Here is a 6,420-nt window from a genome sequence, read left to right as displayed (position 1 = left end):
TCTGCTGTTAAGACCTAGTCTTTGAGTTTGCATCATTGTGGTTTACTAAACAGTACAGCACAGTTAGGGGATTAACAAGTCAGAGCAATGCATATTCATTCACTTCTGTTGACCATTGTTTTAGAATATATATGTACCTCAAACCAAATCTGGAAAAAAATTAATTATCAAAAAAAGAATATTTTTATAGGTTTATTCATTTTTGAGAAGCATATTGTTATATTAAAAAGGGGGTCATTTTGTTGGCATTGGAAGGAATTTACAATTTGGAGTTGGACACATCTGGGTTTAAATTTCAATTCTATTTTTTAGTATATCTACTCATATACCCATTTCTACCCACAAGACTCCATATGATATATCTCTCCCTCAAGGAACTAACAAAACAGAAAGAACAATGTAAGAGAAATGGCCTGGGTTCATATCCCAGCTCTGCTATTTTCCAGCCGTGTGGCCTTGAATAAGTTGCTTGATTTATCTGATCTTCAGTTTCTGTATGTGTATAGAAATGAGACTTAGGGTATAATATACATTTTATGGGTTGTTCTTAAGATTAAATTAGTTACCATATAGCAAAAACAAAGCCAGTTGCTTGGGTATAGTAAATACCCAGTGAGTGACAATTTGTGTGTGTTTTAATAATATTAAACATCAATCATCCAGTTGTGAAACTGAGTATGTCCTATTTGTCAGGGCAGGAGTGGCACATTTGATGACACTGTGTCTCATCTCTTTACTTGTGTCTTAGCAGCCATTCATGTGCTGTAGCGTGATAATAGCGAAGTCTTTGTTTGTGTAGTTGGTAGGGTTATTTTTCCAAACAGCCTAGAGAGAAGTTACCACTTCAGAGTTATCACTAGCTTCCCCAGGGCTTAATTTCAGAGGTGTTAGAGTTGAGAACAGGGACTCATTTTATCTACTTAATATCTTGCATAAAAAAAAAAAGAAAACGAAGGTGTGAAAATCGGTTTCATGTACCAATGAAAAGAAAAGCTTATTACCAGTTTCATCTCCAAAAAGGAAAAACTGTACTTGCTGTTTGATGAAGACAGAACAAGTACCCTCACTGAGCTCAGCATCATCAAAGTGCTTCAAACAATGCCAAGTCTTAATGGGGGCTGAATTTAATAAAATTCCACAGTCAGCTTTTATCAAGGCCACTGTGAAGGAGATCTCTGCAGAAATGATCCAGAAAGTGTGCGTGTGTGTGTTTAAATGTTGGAAGAAATGAACCTGCTGAATGAACAATATACAACAGTTATTTGTAGATTAGAAAGCACTATGCAAATTGTCATCACTAATATTATAATATAATATTTAGAATTTGTTTTATTTGTTATCTGTTTCCTAGTCTGTAGATATACAATGGTCTGAATTCTTTGGCATGGCCAACTGTTAGAAAATCATTAAAATAATGCTCCAATACATTAAGAAGTTTGAGAAAAGATCTACTGTATTTGTTTAATGCCCTGATTTAAAAAAAAAAAAGTTATTTTCAATCAGAGTTTTTGTCTTGAATAGGAAATATTTTTTCTTACTTTTACTAATAATCATTTAAAAATAATGCCAAGATTAAAACAAAACAACAGACACTCCTGCATAGTGGGTCCTTATTGTTACTATGTTAAATTTAACTTCTTATGTCTTCATGTTATTACTGTATTTATTCACATACTTTTCATTCTGCCACTTTCACTTTACCAGTACAATTTATCCATTCATTCAAAAGATAATTCCTGAGCACTTGCTTTATGTGCTAGATAGACCTTGAAGACACACTAGTAAGCACTGCCACTGGTCTTAGACATGAAACAAGTAATCACCCAATAGTATAAAATCAAGCCATTAGGTGCTATGAAGGATCGGAATGTGCTGCAGTGAGAACATGTAGTAGACAATTTGACCCAGTCAGGAAGACCTTTTCTGCAGAATGCAAAATACACATGGACTTAGAGTCTAAACACCTTGTGCCTTTTGATAAATTGATTCACAGTCTCGTGCTCCTTACTGTAAAATAGGAAGATTAATGTTTATCTCACATGCTCGATATGTGGATTAAATGTACAACAAGAATAACCTGCTACTGCCCTCACTCTCCTGCAGTCCATTCTCTATTTATAGTCAGAATGGTGATGTTTTAAAAAAGACATCCAGTCTACGGCCATGCTACCCTGAACAAACCCAATCCCATCTGATCTTGGAAGCTAAGCAAGGTCAGGCCTGGTTAGTACTTGGATGGGAGACCACCTAGGAAGACCAGGAGCTGTAGGTGTAAAAAATAAAAACATAAGGGATTGTAAAAAGACAAAGTCCTTGCAATCTGTGAGGTCAACCAAAAGTTGCTTGGCCTGAAAAAAAAAAAAAAAAGAAAGAAAAAGATATCCAGTTATCCTGTATCTCTGCTCATAGCTATCTCTGCTCATAGCCCCTTGGTACCTTTCTCTCAATCTCAGGAAAAATTTAAAATCTTTCTAGTGGCCCATGAGGCCCCAAATGAATTAGTCCTTTCTCATCTCTCCTACCCCTCACTTAATTCTCTCCCTTGTACAACCATTTATAGTCACAGCAACTTTTTTTTTTTTTTTTACTATTATTTTAATATCAGCAAGCTGAGCTGGTTCCACCCAATGGCCCTTATTTATTCTGTAGTTGTTCTTCTCTCTCTGGAATGCTCCCTCCAAATATTCACATGACTCACTGTCTCATTTATTTTAGGCCTTTTGCTGAAATGTCATCCGCTCAAAACTACTTTTTCTGATCCCTTTATCGATATTATCTCCTCCTGTCCCATTTCCTACTCTGGTTCTCTTCTCTTTTACCTACTTTGAGTTTTCTTCATAGTACTTATTGATAATGTTAATTGTTATAAGAAAACCATGATAATATTTACTACTCATATTTATTATTTGCCAGACTCTCTTCTAAAATCTTTATACCTGTTAACTCAATTAATACTCTATATAACCCAAAGAGATAGATAATTACTATTAACCACATTTTACAGATAGAATAAGGCAGAGCAGTTAGGTAATTTACCAAGATCACAAAGTCATAGCCAAGTGATTAAGTAAGGATACAGGATCTGGATTCCAAAAGTCATGCTCTTGACAATTATGCTCTGTTTTCTCTCAGCTTGGGAGTGTGCCATATACTTTTATCCCTCCTCGTTTATTTTGTGTTTTTTTTTTTTTTTTTTTTTTTTTTTTTTTTTTTGCTGACACATCATAAACACCATGACAGGGACTGAGTTGGTAGGACCTAGAACAATGCCTCACATTCATTCAGTGGATGCTCAGTAAATGTTTATGAATGAATAGCAGCCCCTGAAAGTGCATAATGCAATGCCTAGCAAAAGCTAGTCTTTATTATGTACATTTATGGTAATTATATTTTCCTGCTTTAGAAATTCACATGGGGATAAATAAATAAATAGAAATTGACACATGGAGATGGAAGTAACTGTCCCTAGAAAAATTATTGAGTCTGAAACATCTGTCTCAGGTGCCATTACCCTTCTATTTTAATGTCCTTACCTTCTGCTTTTGCCTCTACTACCAGGTCTTCAGTGTCCTGTACTCTCTTCTGTCCCCATTATATTCTTTTTGAAAATGATCTGAACACTTTCGCCTGGGGTATAGACAACTGAGTGGTGACTTAGTACTACCTCAGTGCAACATGATTCTAACTGATCTCATTCAGAAATAATATTCAATAATTATTTATCAAACACTAACTTATGTTTGGGACAATATGAAAGATGCTGGGAATATAGAGTGAAAGTCATGTTCTTCCCCTTCAGGGCACCCTAACTAACTCTTCTAATCATCCCCCACAATGATTTTCATAAAATGCTACATTTGCTTCATTGTATGGCTTCAAGAAAATGACCCTTTGTGATATTTTTTCTGTTTCTTTATCCTTCTCCTTTCATGCTCCAATTATACTAGTAAGCCTCTAATGTTACTACTGCAGGGGATGCCTTTTGTGCTTTCACACAGCCTCTTCTCTCCCTTACTGTGCTCCTGCATCACCTGGTTCACTTGCTTGCCCTTCAAATTTTAGCTCAACTGTCACCACTCCCAAGAAGGTTTGCAGGTTAAACTTCTCTGTTGCCAGAAGACCCTGTTCATACTTGTATCATCTTTTATCATCCTATTTGCTAGCACTGAAGCAGGGCCTATGCGCTTATCACTTAAATTGTTATTCTGAGAGCCATTTTCTAACATGGGTTTTCTCTCCACATACCAAGCGATATTGGACATCAGCAGGGGCTGAGAATTCAGCTCAATTCTGACTATCTACCTGGAGATAGAATCAGATTCCGTGGGGAAAGGGTTCATGATTGCTTTTCATTTTAGACATCAGTTGCAAGTCCAAGTTGTTACCTGTATTTCTGACCAATTGGGTTCAATTAATTTATTAGAATAGCTCACAGAACTCAAGAAAACCCATTTATTCACAAGATTATTGGTTTATTAAAAAGGATATTAAAGGATATGAATCAACAGCCAGATAATGAAATAGTTACATAGAGTGAGATCTCAAAGGAAAGAGCTTCTGACCTTGTGGAGTGTGGGACCCAGCATCGTAATGTGTGGAAGCCTTCTAGTACCCCAACATGGAAGCTCTCCAAAAAGAACCAATGAGCTGTCTTTTTGGGTTTTTATAGAGGTTTCATTTTGTGCTTATAATTGACAAAATCTTTGGGGATCGGCAATTGATTCAACCTTAAGCCCCTCTCCCCTCCCTGGAAATCAGAAGGTAGAACTGAAAGTTCCTTTTGGCAGCCAGCCTCCACTCTTGAGTGGGATCCAAAAGTCACCCCATTAACATAAAAATAGACATCATTGTTGCTCTCATAATTTTGGAAATCCCAAGGTATTTGAGAGCTGTGAGCCAGGAACTAAGCCTGAAGACCAAACATTTGATAAATGTTTTTGCCATCTATATGACCAAATATTGTATATTTCTATAAATCACAATATCACATCACTCATTTCCATAAAACATTAGCTTGCACAGGGCAGAATTCATACTTGCTATATAATAGATGCTGCAAAATTTTTGTTAAAAAGAGGAAAAGAAATTAAAACCTCATTTGAATCAAATTAATATAGGAAAACTAATTGTATATTCACCAGGTTCAGTTAAGTTGATGGGAGTAGAACTTTTCAGAGTCCAGAAACTTTCCAGCTGATGGTAGGTGCTACTGGCTCCTGGGGATGACTGTGGGTTGCAGGGGTGGGTGACATGACAGCAGGTGGTATATTTGGGGACTGACAGTTCTATCTAAGGTTTGGAACTCAATTTTCTGCTCCTGGTCTTTTAAATACAACACTTCTAAAGTGTCAGTGAGAGCAATTTTACACAGTTTATTTACTTTAATAAGAAGTATTTTTTTTTTCATTGTTCCATCAAATAGCATTTTTCTCATCTTGAAAACAAAGTTATTCTGCAAGGTAGAAAAAGTGCATTTTCTTCTCAACATTAGGGAAATATATAGACAAACATAGGAGGAGAGAAGGAGATCAATATACAAGCAAGTATGATTTCAGTTTAAATTTACTAATGCAAATTTATTGCTTAAAAACTATAAATAGTCTAATATACCTTTATAATCTGCATTCTTAATAAACATTTATTAAATATCTATAATGTATTAGGTACTTGATTTTAATGAAAAGACTTAGCTATTTAAATCTTCTACCTTAATACATTTTTTTCTACTTGGGCTTTTATTTGATGTTACATTTTTTTACTCATATATTAAATAAGAAAATATTTATATTTAAATACTTTATTGAGGAGTTAGAATAATGATCGAATCAGACTTTTATTAGTTCAAACATACATTGGGAACTTACACTGTGCTAAATGCTGACAGTATAGTAGTAAATAAGCTGGATACAGCCTTTGACCTCCCAGAAGTTATATTTGTGCATTTAATTGGTTACCATTGTGATATGCTACAAAGGAGAAGTACAATGAGTGCTAGGGGATCTTATATCAGGGATGTCTGACCTATGAGGGAGGTTGGGAAAGACTTAACAGAAGTTAAGTATGAGAGCTAAAGGATTAGTGGGATTTGGTTAGGTAAACTGAATGATAAAGTTATGGCAGAAAAGCTGTTACAGAGAGATCAGCCTTTGCAAGCTCTCTGAGGTAGGAAGGAATATGGCCAGAGCGGCAGGAAAGCAGGGAGCGAAGAAGAGAGGAGAAAAACAAAGAAACATATCATACTCAACTCTGAGATTTTATTCAAAGAGCAATATTTGCCATTTGAAAATTATTAAGCAGATTGTGTTTCATAAAACTATAGCTGCTATGTGGAGATTGGTTTGGAAGAAAAGTAAACTCCATGATCTATAGAGAAAGAAATATGGCCCATAGAAGAAGAAACCTTTAATTTTGATTAGAAGC

At 35.4% G+C, this 6,420-nt stretch overlaps 1 protein-coding gene and 1 non-coding gene across 2 annotated transcripts in view; both read left to right on the top strand.

Moving 5' to 3' along the window:
* The window catches only part of DLG2 (discs large MAGUK scaffold protein 2), a 1,459,931-nt gene that overhangs the window by 1,047,380 nt on the left and 406,131 nt on the right, over window positions 1–6,420 (top strand). The window lies entirely within an intron of this gene.
* On the top strand, window positions 2,154–2,272 carry LOC111741994. Its single transcript, XR_002781135.1, has one exon. It is a non-coding gene; the product is annotated as a 5S ribosomal RNA (ribosomal RNA).

This window comes from Pteropus vampyrus, unplaced genomic scaffold, assembly GCF_000151845.1.
Source record: "Pteropus vampyrus isolate Shadow unplaced genomic scaffold, Pvam_2.0 Scaffold84, whole genome shotgun sequence".
Lineage (NCBI taxonomy): Eukaryota > Metazoa > Chordata > Mammalia > Chiroptera > Pteropodidae > Pteropus > Pteropus vampyrus.
The sequence above is the reverse complement of the archived record's forward strand: the minus strand, read 5'-3'. Positions and strand labels throughout refer to the sequence as shown.